Source organism: Dendrobates tinctorius, unplaced genomic scaffold, assembly GCF_039654945.1.
Source record: "Dendrobates tinctorius isolate UK_male_01 unplaced genomic scaffold, ASM3965494v1 ptg000192l, whole genome shotgun sequence".
NCBI lineage: Eukaryota > Metazoa > Chordata > Amphibia > Anura > Dendrobatidae > Dendrobates > Dendrobates tinctorius.
In genome coordinates this window covers 12,038,503-12,056,545 of record NW_027361859.1, presented here as the reverse complement: position 1 = coordinate 12,056,545, position 18,043 = coordinate 12,038,503, and the positions used below count along the sequence as shown (strand labels likewise).

The following is an 18,043-nucleotide window of genomic DNA, read 5'->3' as shown; positions in this document are numbered from 1 at the left end:
AGCGTCTTTCCTATCCTGTCCTATTTAGTTAGCTTGGGCCCCATCATTTGCTCAACCTATCTTTCTATCTGTGTTATTGTTTTCATCTTGCTTCACCGTCATTATATGTTGGGGGCTGCCTATTGCTTTGGGGTCTGCTCTGGGGCAGTTTAGTTTTTCCCCTTTCTGTCTTTAGGCTATGTAGTTTTCCGGCTGTGATCGAGGGGTCTAGGGCACCATAGGAACCCCCCACGGCTACTGCTAGTTGTTGTGGTTAGGTTCAGGGGTCTGCAATCCGATAGCTGCCAACCTCTCTGGTTTTTCTGGACTTAGCTAGTATTTTGTTTTTTCCTCCTTCGGTGACTCATCATAACACAGACCCCTGTGTACGCTATATACACCCGTATACCCCCAGCTTCGGTCACAGACCCCTCTGTGTATGCTGTATACACCTGTATACCCCCAGCTTCGGTCACAGACCCCTGTGTACGCTGTATACACCCGTATACACACAGCTTCGGTCACAGACCCCTCTGTTTATGCTGTATACACCTGTATACCCCCAGCTTCGGTCACAGACCCCTCTATATTTGCTGTATACACCTGTATACCGTCAGCTTCAGTCACAGACCCCTGTGTACGCTGTATACACCCGTATACCCCCAGCTTCAGTCACAGACCCCTCTGTGTATGCTGTATACACCCAGCTTCGGTCACAGACCCCTCTGTGTATGCTGTATACACCTGTATACCGCTAGCTTCGGTCACAGACCCCTGTGTACGCTGTATACACCCGTATACACACAGCTTCAGTCACAGACCCCTCTGTTTATGCTGTATACACCTGTATACCCCCAGCTTCGGCCACAGACCCCACTATATTTGCTGTATACACCTGTATACCGTCAGCTTCGGTCACAGACCCCTGTGTACGCTGTATACACCCGTATACCCCCAGCTTCGGTCACAGACCCCTCTGTGTATGCTGTATACACCCAACTTCAGTCACAGACCCCTCTGTTTATGCTGTATACACCTGTATACCCCCAGCTTCGGTCACAGACCCCTCTGTGTATGCTGTATACACCTGTATACCCCCAGCTTCGGTCACAGACCCCTCTGTGTACGCTGTATACACCCGTATACCCCCAGCTTCGGTCACAGACCCCTCTATGTACGCTGTATACCCCCAACTTTGGTTGCAGACCTCTCTGTGTATGCTGTATACACCCGTATACCCCCAGTTTCAGTCACAGACCCCCCCCTTACTTTATGGGAAGTAAAATGGCTCCACAATATGCAAATCTTTTCATGGCCAAGTTTGAAAGCAACTTTATGTCCTGATGTCCCATCAGGCCTCTGGCCTACTAAAACTTTCACTCATTATCTATGAACTGGCCCAATATTTATGGACATAACTGTCTATAACTCCCCCATAATGATAGTTCTGCTTCACATCACTTGTCTCATCTATTGCATTTTTTCTGTGCTGTGTTGTGCATAAATATGTGACCCTTCAGATTTTGTATTAGTCTATGCCTGATGAAGAGACCTGAGAAGTCTCGAAAGCTTGCAAAGTGTTACCATCTTTTCAGTTAGCCATTAAAAGGTATCAACCACTGAGGACTATCAGTTCTGAAGATTTTTCTATCTACTGGCAAACACAATATATGCACACACACACACACATATATATACACTCACTGGCCACTTTATTAGGTACACCTGTCCAACTGTGTGTTAAGACTTAATTTCTAATCAGCCAATCACATGGCGGCAACTCAGTGCATTTAGGCATGTAGACATGGTCAAGACAATCTCCTGCAGTTCAAACCGAGCATCAGTATGGGGAAGAAAGGTGATTTGAGTGCCTTTGAACGTGGCATGATTGTTGGTGCCAGAAGGGCTGGTCTGAGAATTTCAGAAACTGCTGATCTACTGGGATTTTCACGCACAACCATCTCTAGGGTTTACAGAGAATGGTCCGAAAAAGAAAAAAAATCCAGTGAGCGGCAGTTCTGTGGCCGGAAATGCCATGTTGATGCCAGAGGTCAGAGGAGAATGGGCAGACTGGTTCGAGCTGATAGAAAGGCAACAGTGACTCAAATTGCCACCCGTTACAACCAAGGTAGGCAGAAGAGCATCTCTGAACGCACAGTGCGTCGAACTTTGTGGCAGATGGGCTACAGCAGCAGAAGACCACACTGGGTACCACTCCTCTCAGCTAAGAACAGGAAACTGAGGCTACAATTTGCACAAGCTCATCGAAATTGGACAGTAGAAGATTGGAAAAACGTTGCCTGGTGTGATGAGTCTCGATTTCTGCTGCGACATTCGGATGGTAGGGTCAGAATTTGGCGTAAACAACATGAAAGCATGGATCCATCCTGCCTTGTATCAACGGTTCAGGCTGGTGGTGGTGGTGTCATGGTGTGGGGAATTTTTTCTGGGCACTCTTTGGGCCCCTTGGTACCAATTGAGCATCGTTGCAACGCCACAGCCTACCTGAGTATTGTTGCTGACCATGTCCATCCCTTTATGACCACAATGTACCCAACATCTGATGGCTACTTTCAGCAGGATAATGCGCCATGTCATAAAGCTCGAATCATCTCAGATTGGTTTCTTGAACATGACAATGAGTTTACTGTACTCAAATGGCCTCCTCAGTCACCAGATCTCAATCCAATAGAGCATCTTTGGGATGTGGTGGAACGGGAGATTCGCATCAGGGATGTGCAGCCGACAAATCTGCGCCAACTGTGTGATGCCATCATGTCAATATGGTCCAAAATCTCTGAGGAATGCTTCCAGCACCTTGTTGAATCTCTGCCACGAAGAATTGAGGCAGTTCTGAAGGCAAAAGGGGGTCCAACCCCTTACTAGCATGGTGTACCTAATAAAGTGGCCAGTGAGTGTATATATATATATATACACATACATATATATACACACACTCGCTTTTTTCACCCCTTGCAGTCAGTGCATTAATAATGGGGAAAAATGTTTTCGCAGGCCCTCCTCTGCATGTCTTCCAAGGTGTATTGCAGTCCCTCCTAATTTTTGTCAGCCCTTGCACTTAGTGTATTGGCTTTATGAGTAGGCTATACTATTGTAGAGCTAGCTGATAAGGGATAGCTTAGCATTAGAGGCATATAGGCAGGGTTTATTGCCTTACAGTCCTTGCCTTACAGTCCTTGCTGCTGCAAGCTAAAACCAAAAGTTCTTTTTAGGGCCACATCTATTCTTTTCCCTATTAATACTGCTGTTACCTGTACTGATTATAGGGAGAGCTGCTCTAGGAGGGATAGTATAGTATTAGAGGCATATAGGCAGGGTATATTGGCTTCCACTCCTTTCATAGGTCTACTGCTGAAGCAAGCTTAAAACAAAAGTCCTTTTCAAGGCTACATATTTCATTTTACCAACTAATACTGTAAAGTTTGCAGGCATTATTATCTAACTAATTTGAAATGTGCAAGGTGTGAGGTAAGGGAAGGGGTAATGACTGTAGGCCGTGCCTGCAGGCCAGGGTTAACTGCTTGCTGTGGGAGAGGGTCTGAGAGTACCACTCTTTTTAAAATTGCCAAAAAAAATTATTCTAAGACCCTCCTCTACATCTTTTGCAGGGTGTATTGCAGTCCCTCCCTCTAATTTTTGGCAGCCCTTGTACACAGTTCATAGGCTTTTGCAGTCTAGGAGTCCCACTGTTTTGAAAATTCTCTTTCATTCAATTTAAGTTCTTGCTTTTTCCCATCTTGTTCTATTTCTCATTGTCTCATGTCAGTTTCATCTAATGGAAATGAGTGTTCCTTCTGGTCACATAAATCTCCTCCACAGTCATTATAGCTGCTTTCCATGAATTTTTGGACAAATATAGACTGTTTGCGGTCATAGAATCATAGAATCGTAGAGTTGGAAGGGACCTCCTGGGCCATCTGTTCCAACCCCCTGCTCAAAACAGGATTCGCTAAATCATCCCAGACAGATGTCTGTCCAGCCTCTGTTTGAAGACTTCCATTGAAGGAGAACTCACCACTTTTCGTGGCAGCCTGGTCCACTCATTGATCACTCTGTCAAAAAGTTTTTTCTAATCTGTGTCTCCTCCCATTCAGTTTCATCCCATTGCTTCTAGTCTTTCCTTGTGCAAATGAGAATAAAGATGATCCTTCTACAATGTGACAGCCCTTGAGATATTTGTAGACAGCTATTAAGTCTCCTCTCAGTCTTCTCTTCTGCAAGCTAAACATTCCCAAATCCTGCAACCTTTCCTCATAAGACAGGGTTTGCGGACCGGTCACCATTCTGGTCGCTCTTTTCTGAACTTGCTCCAGTTTGTTGATGTCTTTTTTAAAATGTGGCGCCCAAAAATGGACACTGTATTCCAGATGAGGTCTGACCAAAGAGGAGTAGAGGGCAATAATGACTTCACATGATCTAGACTGTATGCTTCTGTTAATACATCCTAGAATTGCATTTGCCTTTTTTGCTGCTGCATCACACTGTTGACTCATATTCAGTCTGTGATCTATAAGTATACCCAAGTCTTTTTCACATGTGCTGTTGCATAGCCCTATTCCTCCCATTCTGTATATGCTTTTTTCATTTATATTGCCCAGATGTAGTACTTTTAATTTTTCCCTGTTAAAAACCATTGTTAGTTGCTGCCCACTGCTCCAGTTTATTTATATCTTTTTGAATCCTCTCTCTCTCTCTTTTCTAGTATTAGCTATCCCTCCTAGCTTTGTGTCATCAGCAAATTTAATAAGTTTACCCTCAATTCCTTCATCTAAATAGTTGATAAAGATGTTGAACAGTACAGGGCCCAGGACAGAGCCCTGTGGTACCCCACTTGAGACATTCTTCCAACTGGATGTGCAGCCATTTACGACCACTCTTTGGGTCCAATCACTAAGCCAGTTATGAATCCACCTAACAGTTGACTTGTCCATTCCATACCTAGTCATTTTTTCAATAAGGATTGTGTGAGATACTTTGTCAAATGCTTTGCTGAAGTCAAGATATACTATATCTACAGCATTTCCCTGATCCACCCAATCAGTGATTCCATCATAGAAGGAAATTAAGTTAGTCTGACATGACTTATTAGTTACAAACCCATGCTGACTCTGTTGTTTAATCACTTCATTCTTATCCAGGTACGTACATACATGTTGTTTAATAATTTGTTCAAAGATCTTTCCTGGTATAGAAGTCAGACTCACCGGCCTATAGTTGCCTGGGTCCACCTTCTTCCCCTTTTTGAAGATAGGAACAACATTTGCTCTTCTCCAGTCTTCTGGGACTTCTGTTCTCCAAGAATTTTCAAAGATTAAGGAGAGAGGTTCAAAAATTTCTTCTGTAGACAGACATTCACGAGAAGGCAAAATGTAACTTTCCCTAAGGAGGAAGACATGGAAGAGGGCCTCATTACAATCTTTTTAAAATTGTCAAAAAAATGTATCCCGTTCCCGACGTCATCCTCTAAGTGTCTATCATAGTGTATTGCAGTCCCTCTGTGGGGACACGGGAGTCAGCGGCTGCTCTAGTCGGCTAGCTGAAACCGCATGGACCAGAGCTCATCACACCGAATGCCCGCTCTCCTTTTACCGTGTGCATAATACTACTCAGTCAACACAGGATGAGGGTAAAACAGTGTGGCAATACTTTATTGAACCACAAAACCGGCGAATAACAGGTAGAACAGTACCATCAAAATACTCAAGATGGTGCAATTTACAGAGTCTCACCCACTGACTTGCTGGGATAAGAGCAGCTGTGACTTCAGAGCTTCCAGGGCCAACTACCCCCATCTCTCCCTCGCACAGAGAGGAGGTAAGGACAAGCTTAGGAAGCTGACAGTCCATTGAGATACAAGACCAGGTGCCGGGAAGATAACAAACTGGCTTCTCCGAACATCTCCATGTAGCCAGGTGACCGGTGAGTCCCATTTCTGGCTTTCACAAACGTATCCATGGGCCTCCGGTGACCGGTGGGTCCAAATCCTGACTACCTCAAATGTATTCATGGGTTCAGTGATGGTCAATGAAGCAGATCTGTATTATTTCAGCTAGGGTCGTAGTCCCCTAAGCTGGCATCCTGTAGAATGTCAGATCTGTGTCCCTCGTGATAGAGCCAGGATCTGGCAGCTATCCTGTAAAGTGTTCCTGGCTGTGGTTATGAAAAGAGTCACTAGTTCTTTGGTTCTCTGGATCTCTTGGCTGTCTGGATGTATATTGTTAGAGGCATATCCCACTTAGCTAACTCACAATTGTTGTCCTTCAAGCCAGCATCCAGAGGTCAAGAGGAAGATGTGATGAGGATAACTGATATTGTTTGACTATTTAATCATAGTTCTTATTCCTTTGTTTTGTAAGTCAACAAGCTTCAAGAACCACACAATGGTCATTCAACATATTAAGCAAGCATCCATTGTTCAATGACCCTGCATCTGTGTCTTGCAAAGAAAGCAAACAATAAGTTGTAGGAGCTGATGTAAGAGGCAAACAGCCATTCAAAATGATCAAAAATCAACGTTTAAGACTCATGACAACAGTGTATGGTTCTTGACCAACTGAAGAACAATTGCATAAATTCAAAAGTCGTCATATAGATAAGTCTATTCCTCCTGGGTTTCTGAAAATAGACATCTGGTTAATTAAGATAAAATGCTGTGTTGTCACACCCTCATTTACATTTTTGCTAGACCTTGCACTTAGTGCATAGGCTTTACCAGTGTAGAAGTCCCACATCTTAACAATGGGAAGAAAATAAGCTTTCTCAGGCCCTCCTCTACGTGTCATCAAGGGTGTATTGAAGTCCCTCCTTCAATTTTTTTTAGCCTTTGCACTTAGTGCATAGGCTTTATGAGTCTAGGAGTCCCACTTCCTAACAATTTTAAAAGAATGTGTATGAAACCCTCCTTTGTGTCTAATGCAGTTTGTATCAGAGTCCCTCTTCCTTCGAATTTTTGAAAGTTCTTGCTTTGTCCGCATAGGATTTGTGTCCCTTCTTCATAAATTATACTGAACGTGTCTCACTATGTCACATATCACATGCCCAGATAAGGTAGTAAAATGTTAAAATTACATTTACGGTGAATGATTTTTTTCACCATTTAGAGCAATTATTATTATGCATTTACAGTACATAGCGCCATTTATTCCATGGCGCTTTACATGTGAAAAGGGGAAATATAGACAAGTGTAATATATACAAGAGTAATAAACAAGTGTAAGACAAGGGACACACAAGTACATAAGGAGAGAGGACCCTGCCCGCGAGGGCTCACAGTCTACAGGATGAGAAAATGCAAAAATGAAGCAAAAACGCTACGTGTAAACATAGACTAAGGGGTGAAGAAGGCTTCTTTTTTCTGTTTTTTTTTTTTTTTAAATTGCTCTGACAACATTGATCCCTAAAGCGACCTGAAAGTCAGAGATGCATCCAGTTATCCTCCTCATGCTGTTCTCATTCCAATTTAGCACTGTTTCCATCCATTTCAGCAATTTTCTTGCCCCCTCAGACCTCCTGGGAAAGTCTGCCGAGCATGCGACCTGTTGATTCAAATATCGAGCACTCGAGTATTTTCGCTCATCGCTAATAATGACTGCTATCTGTGTGGGATTTTTGATGTTTAAAGGGGTTGTCCACTACTTGGACAACCCCTTCTTATTCCTCATGATTGGTCTATTTAAAATAAAAATATTTATAGTTCCCTCCCATGCCTGCACCATTCTAGAGGTGTTGGCACTTGCATTCCTAGGACCTCACATACGGTTTATAAGTCATTTGAACCCTGAACCCAAATCTGCACTGGGTCACTGTCCCCACCTTCAGACAAATTGGACATCAAGGGGAAGTCAGAGAGCAGCCTTCCTGTTGATGTTCAATACATCTGAAGGCTGGGACAGTGAAGCCGGTGTTGTTTGGGCGCAGGGCACACGTGATGTAAAAACCTCATGTAAGCTCCAGAAACGCGAGTCCTGACACTGCTTGAATGGTCCCGGCATGGTAGGGGATTATGAGTGTTTTTATTTTAATAAGACAAAACATGAGGATTAACAAGGGATTGTCCTACTAGTGGATAACCCCTTTAGGAAAATACAATTTTTAGTTAAACATTTCCCACATTCTGAACATGAAAACGCTTCTCCCCTGTGTGACTTGTCTGATGTTTATTTATACAAGAGTTGATTTTTGAGTAAAACATTTCCCACACTGATAACAGTGAGGGGAAAGAGGGGTTACAAGGACACTAAATTTCAGGAAGGCAAATTTCCAACAGATGAGAGATGATCTTGGTGCAATTAACTGGGACGATATCCTGAGACATAAAAATACACAAAGAAAATGGGAGACGTTTATTATCCTCCTGAATAGGACCTGTGCACAATATATATCGTATGGGAATAAACATGCTAGAAATAGGAGGAAACCACTATGGCTAAATAGAGCTGTAAGTGGCGCAATAAGTGACAAAAATAAAGCATTTAGAGAATTAAAGCAAGTAGGTAGTGATGAGGCATTAAATAAATACAGAAAACTAAATAAATTCTGTAAAAAGCAAACCAAGACAGCAAAGACTGAGACAGAGAGACTCATTGCCAGAGAAAGTAAAAATAATACCAAATATTCTTTAACTACATAAATAGTAAGAAACTAAAAAATGATAGTGTTGGCCCCCTTAAAAATAGTCTGGGTGAAATGGTGGATGAGGATGAGGAAAAAGCCAATATGCTAAATGACATTTATCAACAGTATTTACACAAGAAAATCCCATGACAGATAACGTGATCAGTGATAACAAAAATTCTCCAATAAATGTCACCTGCTTAACCCAGCAGGAAGTACGGCGGCGTCTAAAAATCACTAAAATTTACAAATCCCCAGGCTCGGATGAGATACACCCCCGAGTACTGCATGAATTAAGTACAGTCATTGATAGACCATTATTTTTAATCTTTAAAGATTCCATAATAACAGGGTCTGTTCCACAGGACTGGCGTATAGCAAATGTGGGGCCAATATTCAAAAAGGGGACAAAAACTGAACTTGGAAATTATAGGCCAGTGAGCTTAACCTCTACTGTGGGTAAAATCCTGGAGGGTTTTCTAAGAGATACTATACTGGAGTATCTGGAGAAGAATAACCTCATGACCCATTATCATCATGGGTTTACAAGGGACCGTTCCTGTCAGACTAATCTGATAAGCTTTTATGAAGAGGCAAGTTCCGGATTGGACCAAGGGAATGCAGTGGATGTGGTGTACATGGACTTTTCAAAAGCTTTTGATACGTGCCACACAAAAGGTTGATACATAAAATGAGAACAGTGGGGATAGGGGAAAATATGTGTAAGTGGGTTAAGAGCTGGCTCAGTGATAGGAAACAAAGAGTGGTTATGAATGGAGCACACTCGGACTGGGTCACGGGTAGCAGTGGGGTACCACAGGGGTCAGCATTGGGCCCGCTTCTTTTTAACATATTTATTACTGACCTTGTAAGGGGCATAGAGAGTGGAATTTCAATATTTGCAGATGACACTAAACTGCAGGGTAATCAATACTGAGGAGGTCAATTTTATATTACAGGAGGATTTATGTAAACTCGAAGCTTGGGCTGATAAATGACAAATGAGCTTTAATGGGGATAAATGTAAGTTCATGCACTTGGGTAGAACGAACAAGATGTATAATTATGTGCTTAATTGTAAAACACTGGGCAAAACTGTCACTGAAAAAGACCTGGGTGTATGGGTGGACGACAAACTCACATTTAGTGGCCAGTGTCAAGCAGCTGCAGCAAAGGCAAATAAAATAATGGGATGCATTAAAAGAGGCATAGATGCTCATGAGGAGAACAAAATTTTACCTCTATACAAGTCACTAGTGCAACCACACTTAGAATACTGCGTACAGTTCTGGTCTCCAGTGTATAAGAAAGACATAGCTGAACTGGAGCGGGTGCAGAGAAGAGCGACCAAGGTTAATAGGGAACTGGGGGGTCTGCAATACCAAGACAGGTTATTACACTTGGGGTTATTTAGTTTGGAAAAACGAAGGCTTAGGGGTGATCTTATTACAATGTATAAATATATGCGAGGACAATACAAAGACCTTTCTAATGATCTTTTTACTCTTAGACCTGTGACGGGGACAAGGGGGCATCCTCTACGTCTGGAGGAAAGAAGGTTTAAGCATACTCACAGACGCGGATTCTTTACTGTAAGAGCAGTGAGACTATGGAACTCTCTGCCATATGATGTTGTAATGAGTGATTCCCTACTAAATTTAAGAAGGGACTGGATGCCTTTCTTGAAAAGTATATTACAAGTTATATACATTAGTTTCCTTGATAGGGTGTTGATCCAGGGAACTAGTCTGAATGCCGTATGTGGAGTCGGGAAGGAATTTTTTTCCCCAATGTGGAGCTTAGAGTTGCCGCATGTGTTTTTTTTGCCTTCCTCTGGATCAAAATGTTAGGCTATGGGTTGAACTACGAGGGGCGATCCAAAAGTAATGATAATCGGTTATTTCTATTGCACACAGAAATTAAAATAAAATGTTTTCTTCTCTCTTAGGTACCCACTAGTCCAGGAAAAAAAAATCACTTAAATAGGCCACGATTCCCGGGAGCTACATTCATTTGAATATGAACTGCCAAGGAGTGAACATCAAAATGGAAAAAAACGAGCTCAGAGCTGTCATCAAATACCTCTGCTTGAAAAAAATGTCTACCAAAGACATACACAGCGACTTGGTGGAAACATTGGGGGACTCTTCTCCTCCATATTCCACAGTTGCACGCTGAGCCCAGGAATTTAAGCTGGGAAGAACATTGACGGAAGATGAACATCGCGAAGGACGCCCATCCACGTCCCTCAATGAAGAAAACGTGAAAAAAGTTGAAGAAGTTGTGTTGGCAGATCGAAGAGTGACTATCAGGCATGTAGCTGAGGTCATAGGGATCTCGTATGACAGTATTCAAAGAATCCTTGCAAAAGAATTGCACATGAGAAAGGTCTCCGCGCGTTGGGTGCCAAAAATGTTAACCGACGAGCAAAAGAAGAAACGAGTTGACATTTCAATAGCAAATCTCGAAAAGTTCCAAGCAGACAAGGAGAATTTTTTGTCACGTTTTTTGACCATGGATGAGACCTGAATCCATCACTTTGATCCCTAAACTAAACAACAATCAATGACATGGAAACGAGTCGACGAACCGACGCCGAAGAAATTCAAAGTGTCAAGCTCAGCAGGGAAGGTTATGGCGTCCGTTTTTTGGAACGCTGAAGGAATTATTATGGTGGACTATTTGGAGAAGGGAGCCACTTTTATGGGCTCCTACTACGCAGAACAAATAAGAAGATTGTGGGAGGCTATCAAGGAGAAAAGGCGTGGCAAACTGTGGGCTGGAGTGCTGTTTCACCAAGATAACGCACCGGCTCACAAAGCTGCAGTTGCCATGGCTACCATTCAAGAAGCGGGCTTTAAACTGGTGGAACACCCCCCCTATTCGCCAGATCTAGCCCCCAGTGACTTCTTTCTCTTGCCTCGGCTCAAGGAACACCTCTGGGGCAAGAAATTTGACGACAATAGCGACGTGATAACCGCTGTGGGGGAGTTTTTTGAGGGTCAAGATCAAGAATTTTTTTCGAAGGGAATTCTAAGTTTTAAAAAGAGATGGACTAAATGTATAGACTTGTTAGGAGACTATGTAGAAAAATAAAAAAATTTTTTGACTATTCATTGTGTTTATTATTGATTATCATTACTTTTGGATCGCCCCTCGTAGATGGACTTATAGGCTACATTAAATGCTATGTTACAATGTTACAATGTAATATGGAAAAGTCTTCACCCCTGTGTGGATTCTATGGTGTCTAACAAGTTGTGATTTCTTCACAAAACATTTTCCACATTCTGAACAGTAATAAGGCTTCTCCCCTGTGTGGCGTCTCTGATGTTCGATAAGATGTGATTTCTCTACAAAACATTTCTCACATTCTAAACATGAAAAAGGCTTCTCCCCTGTGTGCATTCTATAGTGTCTAATAAGGTGAGATTTCTGTGCAAAACACTTTCCACATTCTGAACATGAAAAAGGCTTCTCCCCTGTGTGAGTTCTTTGGTGTTTATCAAGATTCCATTTCCGGTTAAAACATTTCCCACATTCTGAACATGAAAAAGGCTTCTCCCCTGTGTGGGTTCTTTGGTGTTCATCAAGATTCGACTTCTGATTAAAACATTTCCCACATTCTGAACATGAAAAAGACTTCCTTGCTTTACGAGCAGTTTGTTTTTTAATTCCTCTTTTGGTTCTTTGATTTTCCTTTGTAGTCGGTGGTGAATCAGATGACAGATCTTTGTTGTGAAGGGATGATGGTATATCTGGAATAATGGCATTCACTTCAGTTGTATCCTGTGGGATCTCAAGATCATCTGATTTTAAAATTGAAGAAGTCAGCTGTCCCTCTGATCTCCTGGCACAGTCATCTGCTAAGAATAAAACCAATTATTTTTGAATAAAATATCCTTGAACATTATATTTCTGAACAATTCTCCTTAAACTGTCAGTAAAAATGGTGAGTTTTGTAAAATAGCTTTATTGATTTATTTTCATTTGCACAAGGAAAGACTAGAAGTAAAGGGATGAAACTAAATTGGAGGAAACACAGATTAGATATTAGAAAAAACCTTTTGACAGTGAGGGTGATCAATGAGTGGAACAGGCTGCCACGAGAGGTGGTGAGTTCTCCTTCAGTGGAAGTCTTCAAACAGAGGCTGGACAGACATCTGAATTACTGATTCCTGCACTGAGTAAGGACTTGGACCAGATGACTGAGGAGGTCCCTTTTGACTCTACCATTCTATGATTCTATGAAATACTGAATTATTCATCAAGACAATGACCGTTCACAATCTAATAGAAAATCTCATAGGATGAACCAGTAGAGCGTGGTGTTCATCTGTTTGTTCATTCCGCCTCACAAATATGAAATAAAAAGCCACCAAACAATCTTTTGTAGGTGAAAATAATACCAATAAAAGCTTCTACTCACCTCACAAAAAAACAAGACCCCACTCTGATCCACCATCTCTCCGTGGAAAAACAAAGGTTTCCATATTATTAGTGGCTCAAAGGCTCTTGAAAAGCAGTATACCTTCTATAAACCAGTCCAGCAATATCCACTTTCACAAAGTCAAATCTTCCTCTCGCTTCTGAGCCTTGCCGTGTGCCCAAAACCAAAATTAGCACCCATGTATTTGTCATTATTATAGTGAGAAGAATCCACTTATTTTATGGTGTATGTCTCCTGGAGCACAATCTGAGCACTATGTTGTGGGCAATAAAATGGTATACTTGCAATTTTTACTCTCCAACATCCACTGGGTGCTAATTTCCGGAAAGTGGCTGTGGAGTCAAAATAGTCACTACTATAGATTAATTCACTGAGGGTTATCATTTCCAAAATGGAGTCACTTTATGGGGTTTTCTACTGCTTTGGATTTCTGCATTTTGTCATATTAAGGCTTGTGAAAATGGCGTGTCTCATCTCGTCTGGGATCTTCACCTGCCACCTCTGCTTCTGTCACACGGCACGGCCTTACTCATTTTGCAGGCACCACTGGGGATGGAGGAGATGTCGGAACAAGCAGTTCTTGGTGGAGCAGGCTCTGTTCAACCACTTAGATTAGTGTTGCTGTGAACTGTAGTACCATCCAGTCTGGCATTATGGGTGTGTAAGCAAATTGCCAGAAACTGCCAGATTCAGGCTTGTTCTCCTCTGGTTCAGTCCTCTGTGCTCAGCTCTCAACTTGTGTATTTGTTTCCTGTTGTGACCCCTTAGTGACTAATCTTGTTCTTCTGATATTGTATTTTCTCTGCCTTCCTGGTTCTGCCCCAGCTACCTGACTATTCTTCATCCCACCTCACTCCACATAACAGCAGGTAACACCATGGCCCAAGCCTAGGGGTCTCTGTGTAAGAACAGATCATTGTAAAGGATGTTGAGCAAGGTAATCCTTGGGATCTGGAGCGCGGAGTAGATAGTTCCAAGCCTGATCATGGCAGCCACATTTTGTGATGCCAGATAACCAATACATTGTGTCTGCAAACTATTCCTACAAGATCTGCATTCAAATGGCTAAATGGCGCTCCTTCCCTTCTTAACCTGTCATGTGCCCAGACAATAATGCCCAACCATATACAGGGTATTGTTGGATTCAAGAGAAGCGGGAAAATAATTTGTAAGGTCCATTTGTTTCCTATTGTCCTTTGTGAAGAATTCCAAAGTTATTACCACATAAAGCGACTGTCATGGACGTGGTTTGTCGAACCACTGTGCCACAGATCGTGGAGAGCCTGGAGGGGCATGACTAAGCGATCACCTGACTGTTCACTATACCCTCAGACAGTATTTGCATCAGAGTGCAGCAGGCAGGAATTACACTAGAGTGCAGCAGGCAGGACTTGCACTAGTATGCGACCTTTCACAACATAGACTGGTAACAGGAAGGTTTCTCAGGCACCTTCCCAGTGGGGAGGAAGCAATATATACATAATGTACCACAGCGATTGACTGGGGAGGAAATAGCAAGTGCACGCGCTGGCCCTTTAAGAGGATGGGAGCGCATGCGCGTATGTCCTAAGGACATGGCTGGAGAACCGGCTGGAAGCATGCAGAGCATGGGTAAGGGAAGAACTGTCTGCAGCATGGGTGAGTGAGGAGACACGCCGGAGACCCTGCCTGTCAGAGCAAGGATCCAGTGTGGTGCTAACAACGACACACGTCAGATTTGGAAAATGGGAGTATTTGTGGCAGTAACTACTGTAGTCAAAAACTGTGACTATAGACTATAACACATCTACTGAAATGATCAAACTCAACAATCTTCATCAGCAAAATATGAGTAACTAGTGGTGAATAGAGTTGAGCGAAACGGGTCGGTCAAATTCAAAAGTCGCCGACTTTCGCTAAAGTCGGGTTTTGCCGAGCGAAACCCGACCATAGCGTGAGGTCGGCCATGCGGTCGCCGACCCAAGCGGCAAAGTCGGATTTCCCAGAATGCTTGCACGTGACTTTTTTCAGCCACTAAGCAAGGACGTACACTGTGGGCAATGAGATGACATGTTCAGCAGAGAGAGAGATTTAGCGCACTTTAAAAAAGCGGTCCGGCATGTAGGTGTGTTTACTGTCCTCCACTCCCTGCTGACTTTGCTTCCCCATTGACTTGCATTTTGTTTCGTGTTTCAGTCGGACTTTTGACTTTTCCCGATAGTCGGCCGATTTCGTTCGACTCGACTTTTGAGAAAGTCGGGTTTCATGAAACCCGACTTGACCCTAAAAAAGGCAAAGTCGCTCATCTCTAGTGGTGAAACCTCTCTGGGGTAATTAGAGTATGAGGCTCAGTGGCTCCTGGCAATCTAAACCATCGTAAGGGCCAATATTTTCTGTGAGATGAGTTTCAAGAAGAAATATTAGACATTTAAAAGACAATTTTTATAATACTGCAGAGCTGGGGTGTCTTGAATTTAGATCTCGCACATTTGGAAGATGTAATGGAGACTTGAAAAAAACCAAAATACCAGGATGTTACAGACTCACATAACTGAGGCAGGCTGATCCTACCACAATCAAAAACTATCAACCAGAATGAACCTGTGAAAAAAAGACATAGAACAAAAAAATATGTTACAGACACAAAAACAATGTATGTATAAGGTGAGAACTCCAACACTAAACTGGAGTTGCACTCTTTCATGGTGGGCCATTGGAGCTACGAGTCCTGGCCAGAACAGTAGAGAAAATATTAGTGCTCCTCATTTCAGGAGACATTGTGCAGGAATCTGATTTTCTTGGGAACAAAAACATAATGGAATTTATGACATAGAGTGAATCCATGAAACCAGGGCTGGAGCCATGCCAACACATCTCCTGCAGGGGTGAATACATGTATATTACAGCCATCAGCCACACACAGCTTAGAGATATATCATGGCACAGGTGTAATGGTTTTTATGTAGTTTATCACAATCCTGTTTGAAGTTAATCGGTTTTAAAAGAAATTGAAAAGTCAGGATAAAGGGAAACTCTGTTGTTATTGTACAGAAATTCACACTTGGCCTCACTGCACATTTATTGTTGTCAATCATAAAAGTAAAGTTTGGCCAGAAAGACTGGACCTGGTCTTGTAGGGACCATATGAGATCATTCAGCAGCATAGAAGGGAGAGAAGGTAGATTCATCCAATAAGATATCAGGGATCTAGGAAGCCAACAGCATCACCATCATTAACCTCCACTTTCTCTTGGAGGGCCATCATAATATCTTGTCAGCACATTCTACGTTCGCTGCTATTTGGCTTTGAAGTTTACAGACCTGAGCAGGTAATGGTCAGCGTGTTGTAATCCCCGGGGGTAAGTGGATCCTGCAGGTTGTAAGATCTATACAAAAGGGTTTTCACAATTTCACAAAGCCATTTAAACATTTTCAGATCAAGGAGAAAGTTATGCTCTACCAGCAAAATGAGGATCACACAATTGTGACACATCCGGACTACACCACTGATAAAGCAGCCACAGCCGGTGACTGAGAAGAATCTCTAACTTTTCTGTATTTAGTGGTTACTACTTACCTGGGTAGTCATATGTAGGAATCTCCTCATTACACCACTCATCACCCCTCACATATGTCTCAGTAACATAAATATGGGTCAGATCTTCACCCTGAAACAAATATTGTAAAAGTCACAGACAGAAGGAGAAGTCACATCTATGATCAGCTCTAATCCTGCCATCTCCACCGTTCTCATTACACAGTTATAAAACATATAATACTGGTGGATAAAACAAGACTGAGCACAAGACCTTCACAGCCATCTCCACATCATAAGGGAGATCTCATGACACCTTCTCTCCCTTCTACCTGATGATCCTGAGGAACACTGGGATCTTCTTGTTTACAGTCCTGTGGAAGAAGAGGACGGGGACATCTCTCTGGTGTTGTCCTCTTACTGGATAGATCTGGAGGAAACACATACAGGGACAGAATTCATTCTTTACATACAGATAATTATAGGCCTTGTGTATTTAATTCTATTACCTGGTGATGTGAGGGGCTGGGGAACGTCTTCGTACACATCTTTGTGTCCTTCATAATACTCCCACTCCTCCATGGAGAAATAGACAGCGACATCCTGACACCTTATAGGAACCTGACACATACAATGATACTGTCATCCCCCAGATCCCTTCATAGCGCTACTGTATAATGTCCCAGCATTCCCAGCAGTGTCACCTCTCCAGTCAGCAGCTCAATCATCTTGTAGGTGAGTTCTAAGATCTTCTGGTCATTGATGTCCTCATGCATCAGTGGGTGAGGTGGAGGCCCCGTGATTGGGCTCAGGGGTCTTCCCCATCCCTCAGACACAGGGTCCTGACAGCGCTCACTAGAGGTCTTCTTCACTACTGTGTAATCCTGGTTATGGAGAGACACATTAATAAATCTTACTACAGACTTTTCCAGAGTCCTCACCTCTCTAGTTCTGTCCACCTGTTATTCCCATAGATAGGAATGATGTAATATGACGTCATCAGAATCTCTCACCTCTCCAGTAAGCCGGAAGAGGATCTCTAGGGTGAGGTGTAATATCCTCTCTGCCATCTTGTCCCTCTCCATATCCATTCTTGATTAGTAGTTCAGAAAAATTCTCTTAATATAGATGTCCACTGACAGGATCTGATATTGTTGGGCCCTGAGTAGGAAGACGAAGAGACAATGGATCATTATAAAGAATTCTGTGTAATAATAAAATTACTGGGGATAATAAGGGGAAACATTTCAGAAGATAAAATGTGTAGATGTTGTATTCTCTCATCTTGGATGGAGTGGAACATCAGTGCAATTAATGACTAAGACATCTCATCCATGATCCCAATAACTGGCTATGTTACTCACTGCTTCGGCAACTGATTGGCTGTAGGAGTCACAAGTTCGTTGGGACAGACCAGAAAATACAGAGACTGGCGGGAACCCAAGCAGCAATTATATTGTTATTAT

General features: G+C 42.6%; 1 pseudogene; it reads right to left on the bottom strand.

Annotated features, from left to right (window-relative positions):
• LOC141055870 (uncharacterized) overlaps positions 1-17,734 on the bottom strand; it is a 69,151-nt pseudogene extending 51,417 nt beyond the window's left edge.
• Between the last annotated feature and the right edge of the window lie 309 nt (positions 17,735-18,043).